Here is a 13,875-nt window from a genome sequence, read left to right on the forward strand (position 1 = left end):
GCCCCAAAAAACCAAGTAAGAATCACAACAAAGCTTCAGTTTCCTATTTAGAAAAAAGGACAATAATAATTTATATATTTCATATTAAGCTTTATATAAATCACCTCTAGTATACTTGATCCTATTTAATTCTCACAACAATACTATACTGTTTGTACTACTTTGGGTAATTTCCAAACTTGTATCAGAACATGTTAAAGGTTGGGAATGCAAGCTGGTACAGCCACTCTGGAACACAGTATGGAGGTTCCTCAAAAAACTCGAAATAGAACTACCCTACGACCCAGAAATTGCACTTATCCAAGGGATTTATCCAAGGGATACAAGTGTGCTGTTTTTAAGGGACACATGCACCCCCATGTTTATAGCAGCACTACCAACAATAGCCAAAGTATGGAAAGAGCCCAAATATCCATCTATAGATGAATGGATAAAGAAGATGTGGTATTTACATACAATGGAGTATTACTCGGCAATCAAAAAGAATGAAATCTTGCCATTTGCAACTATGTGGATGGAACTGGAGGGTATTATGCTAAGTGAAATTAGTCAGTCAGAGAAAGACAAAAATCATATGACTTAACTCATATGAGGACCTTAAGAGATAAAACAAATGAACATAAAGGAAGGGAAACAAAAATAATATAAAAACAGGGAGGGGGACAAAACATAAGAGATTCATAAATATGGAGAACACACTGTGGGTTACGAGAGGGGATGTGGGAGGGGGGATAGGCTAAATGGGTAAGGGCCACTAAGGAATCTACTCCTGAAATCATTGTTGCACTATATGCTAACTAATTTGGATGTAAATTTAAAAAAATAAAAAATAAAACAAGTTAGAAAATTTAAAAAAAACATGTAAAAGGATATGTAGCATAAGATTTTAAACAAAAATTGTAAGTTGTTCCCCCATAAGTATAGTAACAGTAAATTCACAAACAGTCATAAAATTAATTTCCATTTTCTCCAATAACAGAACACTTATATCAAAAATATAGGTTGCCAGAGGGGAGGTTGATGAGGGAGGGATGAAATAAATAAAGGTGATCAAGAATATATTTATCTTGCAGGGCTTGGGTGGCTCAGTCAGTTGAGCATCCAACTCTTGATTTCGGCTCAGGTCATGACCCCAGGGTCATGGGATTGAGTCCCGCATCAGGCTGTGCACTGAGCATGAAGCCTGCTTAAGATTCACTCTCTTTCTGCCCCTATTCCCTGCTCGCTCTCTCTCTCTCTCTCTCTCTCTAAAGTTAAAAAGTCGGGGCGCCTGGGTGGCACAGTCGGTTAAGCGTCCGACTTCAGCCAGGTCACGATCTCGCGGTCCGGGAGTTCGAGCCCTGCGTCGGGCTCTGGGCTGATGGCTCAGAGCCTGGAGCCTGTTTCCGATTCTGTGTCTCCCTCTCTCTCTGCCCCTCCCCCGTTCATGCTCTGCCTCTCTCTGTCCCAAAAATAAATAAACGTTGAAAAAAAAAATTTTTTTTAAAAAGTATATTTATCTTGATGAGCACTAATATATAGAATTGCTGAATCATTACACTGAACACAAAAAACTAATATAACACTGTATGTTAATTATACTTCAATTAAAAAAAAGAAAAAGAGAAAATGTATAAGCTTAGGTGTGACTTCCATTCATTATGTCTCTTCTCTTTGACTTCCATTCTAATGAGCAATGAATTGTCCATAAATTTCACAGTGGGATGGGATAAAAAATAAAAGCAAAGAATCTGGTGAATTCCCAAACCAGATAATCAACAGCTGAAGAAAAGTAAACATGACTATAGACAGCAATAAGGAAATTAAGAAATCAGTATTGTATTGCACCTGAAGAGGACAGCAATATCCCACCTTAAAATAAGCTCTAGTGTGTCTTTCTCCAAAAGAATACTCAGAATTAAACTTTAACCTTAATACCACAGTTTTTAATTAATTCTTTTACTAGTTCTACTGGCACATTACTTATTTTACTGAGCACCAGTTGTGTTGTCACAGACGGCATACCAGCCTTGGAATCAGCAGATCTGAATTCTAGCTTAATTGACTGTCCAACAATAGGTAAATTACTTACCTTCTATAGGCTTCATCTACTAAATGAGAATATTGAGTTACCTAACCTTGAAGGTTCCTTTCAGCTATACCATTCTTTGGCTGCCTGGATCTAGGATTAATCAGGCAGAGATCCCAGATAATAAGAAAATCCTCCCCTCAAAACCTTATCAATTAACCTTAGGGTAATTTTCTCTGCTCTCATTAAAATTTGGCCTGAGAATCCAGACTCAGTCCTCCTTTCACAACCAAAACAATCAGTAGCCTCCAATTAAGAATACATATATGGAAAACAAAACAAAACATGCACTGATAAGAAAGAACAAACATTAAATAAAACCAAACACTTTTATTTTAATTTTTGTAGTTTTAATTGTCTTCAGAATTCCCAAGGAGATTCCTCAGTTAAATTGTTATTTCAACTATTATCATCCAAAAATATATACTAAACCACTATGTTGTAGGGGGCAGAATACTTATTACATGATTGCATTGAACTTGCAATCAGAAGATCTAGGCTCAAGTTTTAGCTCTGCCACTTACTAAATGAACTTGGAAAATTTAGTTAACTTGTTCCAACCACTGTTTTCTCAACTATAAAGTAAGGGTTATATTAATAGAAATACGAATATTTACCTCTTGGTAATTAACATGAATATTAATTTTCAATTGAAAACATTTTCTGAACATTTCTACATACCACATACTGTCCAAAATGCTAGGTGTACTAACCTATTTAATTCTCACAACAACACCTGTGAGGTAAAAACCATTACTATCCCCATTTTACATATGAGAACAGCAAGGGACAAAGATATAAAATAACTTACCCAAAGTTATATAGCATGTAAGTAAGTAAGAGTCAGAGCTGGGATTTGAATTCCAGCAAAATGACTCTAATCACTGGACTAACCATTTCTCTACATAACATAGATGATTGGAAGAATACAGAGATAATATAAATTGAAAGCACATTATAAGTTATAATGCTTAAAAAATTACTAACCTTAAAAAACAAAAAGTGAAAAAGAAACACTGTTTTTTGCCCTTTAAAAATCCCTGGTTGAAAAAATAAACATTAATGTAAACAAATTTCAACATTCAACGGAAAATCTGTTTTAATTCTATAACACTATAAATGAGTTTTCATAAATAATAACATGTCATAAAATTGCTGCCACATATGGTTTCTAATAACAAGACACCATTTGTGTCTAAAACCATACAGTTTCAAAATGATTTGACACCCTTTATATTATTAAAGTATCACCATGACCCCATGATGAGTAATTGAAACTTGGAAATGTTTAGTGCTTTGTTAAGTTCATGCTTTAAAGCACTAGGGCAAGACCTGGAAATAAAGACTTCTGACTCCATTGTTCTGTCCTTGTAATATACCATAGCCACAGTCAACACATTTATCCATCTACTGAATTAGTTATTCATTCAAAAATATCATGTTATGTTTGTAAAATAGAACAGCTGGTAAATCAAACATATAGTCTTTGCTTTCACTAAGTTTACAGTCTCAAATAATAATCATATAGTTTTTGATCTTCTGTAACTATTCCGTTGACTATTTTCACCAATATCTTCTCTGTGTATTTCATAAACAATTCTTTCCTCATGTTACCTGTAATATTTCAACAAAGTGTCAGTTTTTGACCTTCTGAACATGTCTATTTGTAAATAAACTGACAATGCCTCTAAATCATCTGGTTCCCTTCCACTTACATGAAAGGCAAGAAAATATAGCAAACAAAATTTCAAATATATACATACATTTTTTTAAATAGGCTTCACACCCAGTACAGAGCCCAGCACAGGACTTGAATTCAACTCATGACCTTGAGATCACGATCTGAGCTGAGATCAAGAGTCAGACACTTAACTGACTGAGACACACATCCACCCCTAAAATGTAGATTTTAAATGCAAGGATGTCAGTAAATATGTTAAATACAAATGGACTAAATATGACAAATGAAGACAAAGATTTTTATTCTGGATGAAAAAATTAACTATATATTGCCTATAAAGACAACATTACATTTAAGAGCACAGGAAGACTAAATAGTAAAAGAGAAAAAAAAATTATACCAGGAAAGCACTCTGAAAAAGAAATCTAACGTAGCTATGTTTATATCAGACAGGTAGGCTTTAAATCAAGAAATATTACTGTAAATTGCTCATGATGAAAACAAAACAAAAAACAGGGTAATTCCATCAAGAAGATATAAAAATCTTAGAGAAATGTACCTCTATTAATGAATCTCCAAAATACATAGGTAAAATTTGACAAAACAGAAGATAGAGACAAATTTAGAATTACAGTGAGAAATTTCAACATACCAAAAGCACAAGCAGAGAAAAACCAAGAAAATATTCAGAAATAATTAAGATAATTTGAAAATATAATTTAAAAGGCTACCTCATTTTAATATGAAACACTTGATATTTATAGAACTATATGTGTGTATATGTATTCCTTTCAAATGAACACGGTACATTTATCAAAATTGATCATTTTCTGGTTCATAAAGCAAGTCTCAACAAATTTCAAAGGAATTTATATGACATACATATGTACTGTTATCACAGTTATAGTATTTTAAACTAACTTATAATAATACATAACAATCAATATTTGTTATAACTACAGCCATTCAAAAATAGAAACACATATATAGGCAAATACATCTGATAATCAATTATCTAAGCTTCCATTATAAAAAGTTTAAAAAACAGCAATACTTTAAAACCAAAAAAGTATAAGGGAATAATAAAGAAAAGATTAGAAAATCAAAGAAATTTTTAAATGTACTCTGCAGAAAATTTTAAATGTTACAAGTTGATTTTTGAAAAATACTTTTAATACTAACACACTCCAGCATTGCTCAACTAGGAAAAATAAAGAGAAAGAAAACACATATTATTAAAATGATAATTAAAAGCAAATATTACTGCATATCCTTTATACATCAAACAAGCAAAAGAAAAAAGCAACAAATACACAGTGAACTATTTATGCCAATACACTGGAAAAATACATGAAATGCATAATTTCTTATAAAAAAACTTACAAAAAATCATCAACCCAAATAATCATATTAACAAAATAAAAACACAATCATGTTTATCAATACAAGCAGAAAAAGTATTTGATAAAAAAAACAACATCTTTGGCTCAGCTATGTTGGAGTAATGGTTAAGAGATTAGGTCCACTGAAAAGAATTAAAGCAGATAAAATATATGAAACAACTGATTTCAGTATTAGAAAACAATCAACATTACACACCTATCCCTGAGAAAAGAGACATTGACAAGATGAGCTAACTTTCTACCAGGAAAAAATTTTCCAACTATGGCAGGAAACCAGATCCCAATCTCACTAAAGAAATCCTATGAACCGAGTATACAAAAATCTAATTTGAGGCTGTTGAAGCAGATGAAATTTGTGAAACAGGTCAGCAAACAGGAGGAAACTATACATGGTGGTGGTGATGAGTAGGTAACCCAGAAAACTCTGAGATCATTTCCTATAAGTCTACAGCGCAGAGCCAGGCAGCACATGCACACAATGAAACCACATCCATTTTATCAAAGAGAACATACTACAGTGTTGAAAGAAAAACAGATATACTAGAGAAGTAACTATGCTGGGTAGTAGAGTATTGGGAGCCTAGTACAGCAAGAAATGAAAAACCTTTGACCCCACAGGCAGAAGACCCAGTTGAGATACCAGAAGAGGTCCACCTTAGCAATAAGAACCATGTTCTAAGGGAGAACTATTCTATATTTTGCTAATAAAATGGACAACCAAGCCCTGATAACATCTCCATAGGAGATAAAGTTTGGGCCAAGTGAGAAGAGTTTGGAAATGCCTATGGCTTCCACCAGATCTGCATCAATGAAATTTAAACCATGCATACGTAAATTTAAGGTAATCAGCCTTGAAGTAATACATAAATGAACTACCTTCTACAATGAACACTAATACACTCAAAAAGATAACAGAATCCACTCTCTAAAATATATCTTCCATTGTGTCCATTGTACAATCAAAAGTTAGTAGACATTCAAAGATACATATTGCCCATAATCAAAAGGATAGAGGGAAACAACTAATATAAATCCACACTGAGATTAGTTGTACTATTTAGAAAAAAAAAAGCCCTTTAAACTATTATAAATATTGTCAAAGAAAAAAAACATGTTAATAGAATTAAAGAAAAATATAATTTTTATGTTTGAAAAACATGGAATTTCTAGAAAGAGAAATCCACAAGGACCAAATAAAAATTCTGTAAGTAAAAAGCACAATAACTGAAATGAAAAATTAAGTGTATGGACTTAACATTAGACTAGAGATGGTGAAAAGTCAATGAACCTGAAGATGGGTCAATAAAAAAATCATGTGATCTGAAGAAATGCGAGAAAGAAAACTGAAGAAAAATTAACTGGGGCCAAAGAACTTATTGAATAGTAACAAATGACCTAACACACATGTAAAAGGAATCTCAGAAAAAGAGAATGAAGAGACAGAAGAAAAAAATGTTTTTAATAATCTCAGGAAACCTTATGCAGGACAGACAAAAAGAAAACTCAACCTAAGCATATAACAGTCAAAACTGAATAAAACCAAACAGAAATGGAAAATCTTAAAAGCAACCAGAAGAAAAACCATAAAAAAGGTGAACAACACTAAGAATAACCATTCACTTCTTTTTTTTTCGCTTCTAAAATTTTATTTAAATTCAAGTTAGTTAACATACAGTGTAGTATTGGTTTCAGGAGAAGAATTTAGTGATTCATCACTTACATATAACACCCAGTGCTCATCACAACAAATGCCCTCCTTAATGCCCATCATCCATATGGCCCATCCCCCTACTCATCTCATTCCAGCAGCCCTCAGTTTGTTTTCTACAGTTAAGAGTCTCTTATACTTTGCCTTCCTCTCTGTTTTTATCTTATTTTATTTTTCCTTCCCTTCCCCTATGTTCATCTATTTTATTTCCTAAATTCCACATACGAGTGAAATCATATGGTACTTGTTTTTCTCTGACTGAATAACCATTGACTTCTAAGAATAACCACTGATTTCTAAGAAAGGACATCTCTAAAGTAATGAAATGACAAAACTCTCAACCCAGATGTCAATATCCAATGAAAACATACTTTAAAATGAGGGTAAAATAAAACATTCTCAGATAAACAAAAGCTGAGAGAATTCATTACCTAGATTTGTACTACATAAAAAGCTAAAGATGAGAAAATATATCAGATAAAGCTCATACCAATAAGAATAAAAAATAGTAAATAAGTATATAATTTTAAAAGATTGTTTTTATTTGTCTCTTATTTTTCTTAAAGGTGATTGTTCAAAGTTTTAAAAATAACACCTTAGGGGCACCTGGGTGGCTCAGTCAGTTAAGCATCCGACTTCAGCTCAGGTCATGAGCCTGGAGCCTGCTTTAGATTCTGTGTCTCCCTCTCTGCTCCTCCCCCACTCACATTCTGTCTCTCTCTGTCTCTCAAAGATGAGTAAATGTTAAAAAATAAATAAATAACATCTTAAGAGCAGATTACAAAGTATGTAAACGCAAAATGTATGACAAAATAGAAAAAAGAATTGAAATAATAAATAGAATTAGACTGATGTGAGGTAACTACACTTGTGAGGTGGAAAGAATGAAGTAGAAAGAATAAGCTTTGAGAAAAAATAAGTAGTAATTACAAGTTCAAGGTACCAAGTATGAAGTATTAAATTTGAAGTGGTAAAATAAGGATCCTAAAAAAGGGTCCAAGACATGAAAAAAAACACATATCAATAAGCAAAAGTAACCAATCTAAAAAGGCTACATATGGTATGATTCCAACCATATGAAATTCTAGAAAAGCAAAATTATGGAGACAACAAAAAGAGCAAAGGTTGGAAAGAGGAGAAATTAATAGGCAAGGAACAGAGCATATATAGGACAGTGAAAATACTCATGTATGAGTATAATGATGGATACATAGAATTATATATTTATCCAAACCAATAGAATATACAATATCAAGAATGAATCCTAATGTAAATTATGGACTTTGGGTGATTATAATGTGTCAATGTAGGTACATCAGTCATAACAAATATACCACTCTTGTGGGGGATATTGATAATGGGGGGCAGAAGATATTTAAGAAATCTCTGTACCTTCCCCTGAATTTTGTTATAAACCTAAAATTACTCTAAAAATAAATTTTAAACAAAATATTTTTAAAAAAGTTTTTTTTTCAACGTTTATTTATTTTTGGGACAGAGAGAGACAGAGCATGAACGGGGGAGGGGCAGAGAGAGAGGGAGACACAGAATCGGAAACAGGCTCCAGGCTCTGAGCCATCAGCCCAGAGCCTGACGCGGGGCTTGAACTCACGGACCACGAGATCGTGACCTGGCTGAAGTCAGACGCTTAACCGACTGCACCACCCAGGCGCCCCAAAATATTTTAAAAGTTTGATAAATTACAACTGAATATTTTTAGAGCAACTATTATATAAATATAAAATAGATTTACTAAGAATCTAATAAAAATAGATACTAAAATGACTTTTTATTATGAAAACAGCAAAACAGCAACAAAGTAATAGAAACAGAAGAGGCAATAAGAAAATTAATAACAAAATAGTTCATTTAAGCCCAACATGTCAATAATTACATTAAACAGAACAGATATGTAAATGGAGCAAGCATTCCAATAAAAAGCAGACATTGCTAGATGGGAATAAAAAGTCCAAGCCAATAAGACACAAGTAGTCTAAAATTTCAATAATTTTTAAAAGGACTTAACATTTCCTTTTTCCACCTATGCAAAAAGAGTGATCTACACATAGACATATAGTCAAACTGTCAAAAGAAAAAGACAATAATCTTTAACTCAGCAACACAGAAGCAACTCATCATGTCCAAGCTTCCTCAATAAGATTAATAGCTGATTTATCACCAGAAATAATGGAGGTCAGAAGGCAGTGTAATAACACATACAAGAATTTGATAACTAGAAAAATATTCTTCAAAAAAATGACAAAGTTAAGAAATATTAAAAATGTACTCTATAAGAAATACCAAAGAATGTCTTTATGACTGAAATGAAAGAACATTAGGGCATAAAGGAAATCCACATGAAGAAACAAAAGAATCCACATAAAAACTGCATAATAAAAGACAATATAAACACTATTTTTGTAGATTTTTTGTTAATTTTTTTAATGTTTATTTATTTTTGAAGGAGAAAGAGAGAGACAGAGTGTGAATGGGGCGGGGCACAGACAGACACATAGAATCTGAAGCAGACTCCAGGCTCTGAGCCAACAGCACAGAGCCTGACATGGGGCTTGAGCCCACAGACTATGAAATCATGACCAGAGCCAAAGTGGAACGCCCAACCAACTCAGCCACCCAGGTGTCCCTGTAGATTTTTTTTCTCCGACTTATATAGAAGACAACCACATAAAGCAATCATAATAAATCTGTATCAAGTATACATAATGTATCCATTTATAATATATATAACAATAAATAAGTATAATATTGAAATTAATTAAGTTGGTATTATTTCAAACTACACTGCTATCAATTAAATTAAGTTCACTGTAATCCTCAGGGCAAATAAGGAAAGAAATTTTAAAATACAGTAAAATAAAAAACAATATATAGTAAAACCAGTAAGAAGGGAATTAAAACTATACATTAGATAATATCTATTTAACACAAAAGAAGGCAATAATGGAAGAATGGGAGAAAGGTATGAAACATATTGGAAGTAGCAGCAAAATAATCTTAGCTTCTCAATAATTACAATAGATGTAAAAAGCATAAACGCTCTAGTTAAAAGGCAGAAAATGTCAGAATGGATTTTTTTAATGAACCATCCAAATGCTGTCTACAAGAGATGCACTCCAGAAACAAACTCACATCTAGAAGGAAGGAAAATGATAAACATACCAAACACAACAAAAGAAACCGGGAATACTTATACTAACACCAGAAAAATCAACTTTAAGACAAAAGTTGTTACAGACAAAAGAAGATATTTCATAATGACAAAAGAGCAATTCATTAAGAAGACATAACAAGTACAAATATAAATGCACCCAAGAAGAGAGTCCCAAAATAAATAAAGCAAAAAACACGCAGAATTAAATATTTTTTATATTAATTTTTCATTTGGGGAAGAGGTCACTGTCTTAAACAACATGTGGGAATTAAAAACCCAAAAACATAGCTTAAAGCCACAGTTACAAATTTTAGGAAGACCATCTTATCTGCTCTTATATTGAAAAGATCACAAGCCTCAAATTTACACAGACATAGATTTGAATCCTAATTCCACTGCTTACTAGTTTTAAAGCTTTTGGCAAACCTAACTACTCTTGACCTCAGTTTTCTCAGCTGTCAAAGATAAAACATTTTATTTGTAGTATTATTATCAAGTTTAAATGAGATTATGTACATAAATTACATAGCCAATGCTTAAGCGGAAAAATATTGGAGTCATCTTGAGTCTTAATTTCATACTTAATAACTATTTAAACTCATCAAAGAATCCTTTCAAATATATCTGCAACCCAAGCACTTTTCATTACTTCCTCAGGTATCACTTTGATCCAAGCCACTATATTCTCCCACCTGGATTGTTTCTAACTGGTCCCGCTGTCTGCCCCCCTATATTCTATTCTCAACACAATAGCCAAAGTAATCTTTCCAAAACATAAAACAGATAATATCACATCTTGTTCAAAAAGCCTTTAAGAGGTTTAGCACTTATTTCAGAATAAACCCAAAGTTTTTAAAAGATTCTGCAAGATCTGTCTACCTTTCACCGGTCTGATTTTTCTTCCTACTATTCTCACACTACTTGGTCTCCTTACTATTGCTCTTATTTGTCAGTCACACCCCAGCTTTAAGGATTGTCAGTGGCTACTCCCTCTTCCTAAACTTTTCTTTTCCCACATTTTCACATGGAGAACTCTCCAATGTTGTTCAAGTTATTGCTCAAATCTCCCTTGTTAAATGAGGTCAGGGTGACCACCGCATTTAATATTGAAAAACACTCTTTTCCCACATTCCTGATTCATCTCACCTACTCTAAATTTTCTCACAGAACTCACCATATTCAAGTATACCATAAAAATTACTTATTTTCTTGAGTATTGATTATTTTTGTCCCCTCTGGTAAGAATGTAAGCTCAGGAATATTTTTCTGTTCTGTTTACTGTTGTATCCTCAGCACTAGTATGTAGCCCTAACTAAACACTCAATAAATTTTATATGTTCAACACATGTATAAACAAAAGAAAATTCCAAATTGTTAAGTAATACAAATGGCAGTTATTATGGCAACATTTTGAAGGTCTATCCTAGTGCAGCCCTCATGTTGGACACCAGGAATACAAATACGATAAGTATTTGTCTTCATGGAGTTGATAATCAAGCTGGAGCAATAATCACACAAATGGATCATTTCAATCCAAGCATAAAGTGCTATGATGGAGAAATTCCCAAAGGTTGCTGTGCAAAAGTGAGTTATTGTTATATCTACAATAGAGAAACATAAACTGGTCAAAAATAAAGCCATAAAAATCCCCCATAATGGATCTTTAAAACTGTGAAATTTATTTTATTTTTCTGTGTTTGTCCACTGAAAGTTATCCTGAGATAAGTCAACATAAATAGCATTTATACTTGCCCTTAAAATGTTGGCTTATTTTCTTTATATAAAACTCATGTTATACATTTTATTTGATTTTTCAGAATGAGGTACTTATTTTCCTTCCTTATTTTGGCTGTATTTTCTTATTTTTTCCAAGAATATCAGGAAGCTATCCAAAGTCCCCCCCCCCCGCAAAAAAATCTCTCTTTACAGAGAAATATGGAAGCCCTCTGTTTTCAAAAAAGAAAAAAACTATATGCAAAAAATGCATTTCTCTACTTTCTAAAGGACTCTGTTTATCAGGTTTTTCCTTTAAATCTTTTATCTTACACAAGAAATTTTAAACTGAAAGTTATCTAAAGTTATCTAGGAAGTAGACAAGGACCAACGTATAACTATATTCTAAATTAAAATGTCCATCGGAACTGGTGAATTGAGATTCAAGATGCTTACAAGTAACCCTCTGCATTTCTTTCAGTTACATGATTCTCTGAAAGAAGAAAGCCCATATCATACAAGTGAGTAACACTGAAATACGAAATAAAGATGAGGAGACCCTGAAGATAGAGAAAAAACTTATTAAGCTGGAAAGTTAACAAAGGTCAAATGACTTTCTGATATTGCCTGATCTATAAATTCCAAAACCTCACCTTCTACAGAAAAGTAACTGTACTGATTTACCTAGTTGGGTGCATAAGATCTTATAAGAAAACAAAGTGCTCATCCATGAGAGAGGACCTCTTTCTGGATATCATTTAGAGATCTGCATAGGGCAATTTTCCAAATGGTGACTGTTTCCCTCAGGGAGTTACTCTCCCTTTCCTGAGTAAATCCACTTCTTCCTGGGAACAAGGAAGTGGATTTGTGATGTTGGCCCACCATTTAAAAAAAAAAAGAGAGACTCTTAAAGCTTTGCATTTGCCTGATCAAAAGACTAGGAAGACAAAAGGACAGAAATCAATGCAGTCATATCACTGTTATATTGCAGAATCTATGTTTAATCAAAAATGCAGAATCATAATTAGCCCCTTTCCAACAAAGGCTGAAAGGAAGAAAAAACTTGAAAAATGCACAGTTATTGCATGAATATCCTAAAAAATACACTCTCTATAAGGACAAAACTAAAAGAGATACTGAGCCCAGCAAGAAGTACATTCAAACACAACAATGTAATACATTTTGGCTACCAAAGGAAGCTAAAGAACTCTTGTGTCCCTTTGGTTCAATCATTAAATATTTATTAAGCACTTGCTATGTAGCAGAGATTTTGTTACTCACTATAGATTCTAATTTTTTTATTAATTTTTTTAATGTTTACTTTTTTAAGAGAGAGAGAGTGGCGCCTGGGTGGCTCAGTCGGTTGAGCGACTGACTTCGGCTCAGGTCATGATCTCACGGTTTGTGAGTTCAAGCCCCGCGTGGGGCTCTGTGCTGCCAGCTCAGAGCCTGGAGCCTGCTTCTGATTCTGCGTCTCCCTCTCTCTCTGACCCTCCCCCATTCATGCTCTGTTTCTCTCTGCCTCAGAAATAAACATTAAAAAATTTTTTTTAAAAAAGAGAGAGAGAGAGAGTGCAAGCAGGGGAGTGGCAGAGAGACACACACAGAATCTGACGCAGGCTCCAGGCTCTAAGCTGTCAGCACAAAGCCCAATGCAGGGCTCAGACTCAAGAACCATGAGATCATGACCTGAGCCAAAGTCAGATGCTTAACCAACTGAGCCACCCAGGTGCCCCTACAGATTCTAATTTTTTAGTATGGAATAGTGATTAGAAGCACAGACTCTGGAATAAGACTGCCTGGATTCATAGCTCTATTCCTGACTAGCTGTGTGTCCTTAGACTAAAAACTGTGCCTCAAATGTTCCAATCGTAAACTCATAAAGTTGTTGTAAGGATTAAATGAGATGACACAAGCAGAAGGTTGAGAATATTTCCTGGTGCACAGAAATAGTGAACTGGGGGGGCGCCTGGGTGGCGCAGTCGGTTAAGCGGCCGACTTCAGCCAGGTCACCATCTCGCGGTCCGTGAGTTTGAGCCCCGCGTCAGGCTCTGGGCTGATGGCTAGGAGCCTGGAGCCTGTTTCCGATTCTGTGTCTCCCTCTCTCTCTGCCCCTCCCCCGTTCATGCT

General features: G+C 33.8%; 1 protein-coding gene across 2 annotated transcripts in view; it reads right to left on the reverse strand.

Moving 5' to 3' along the window:
- AGBL4 (AGBL carboxypeptidase 4) overlaps window positions 1-13,875 on the reverse strand; it is a 1,479,620-nt gene that overhangs the window by 1,196,418 nt on the left and 269,327 nt on the right. The window lies entirely within an intron of this gene.

This window comes from Prionailurus bengalensis, chromosome C1 (assembly GCF_016509475.1).
Source record: "Prionailurus bengalensis isolate Pbe53 chromosome C1, Fcat_Pben_1.1_paternal_pri, whole genome shotgun sequence".
In the NCBI taxonomy this organism is placed as follows: domain Eukaryota; kingdom Metazoa; phylum Chordata; class Mammalia; order Carnivora; family Felidae; genus Prionailurus; species Prionailurus bengalensis.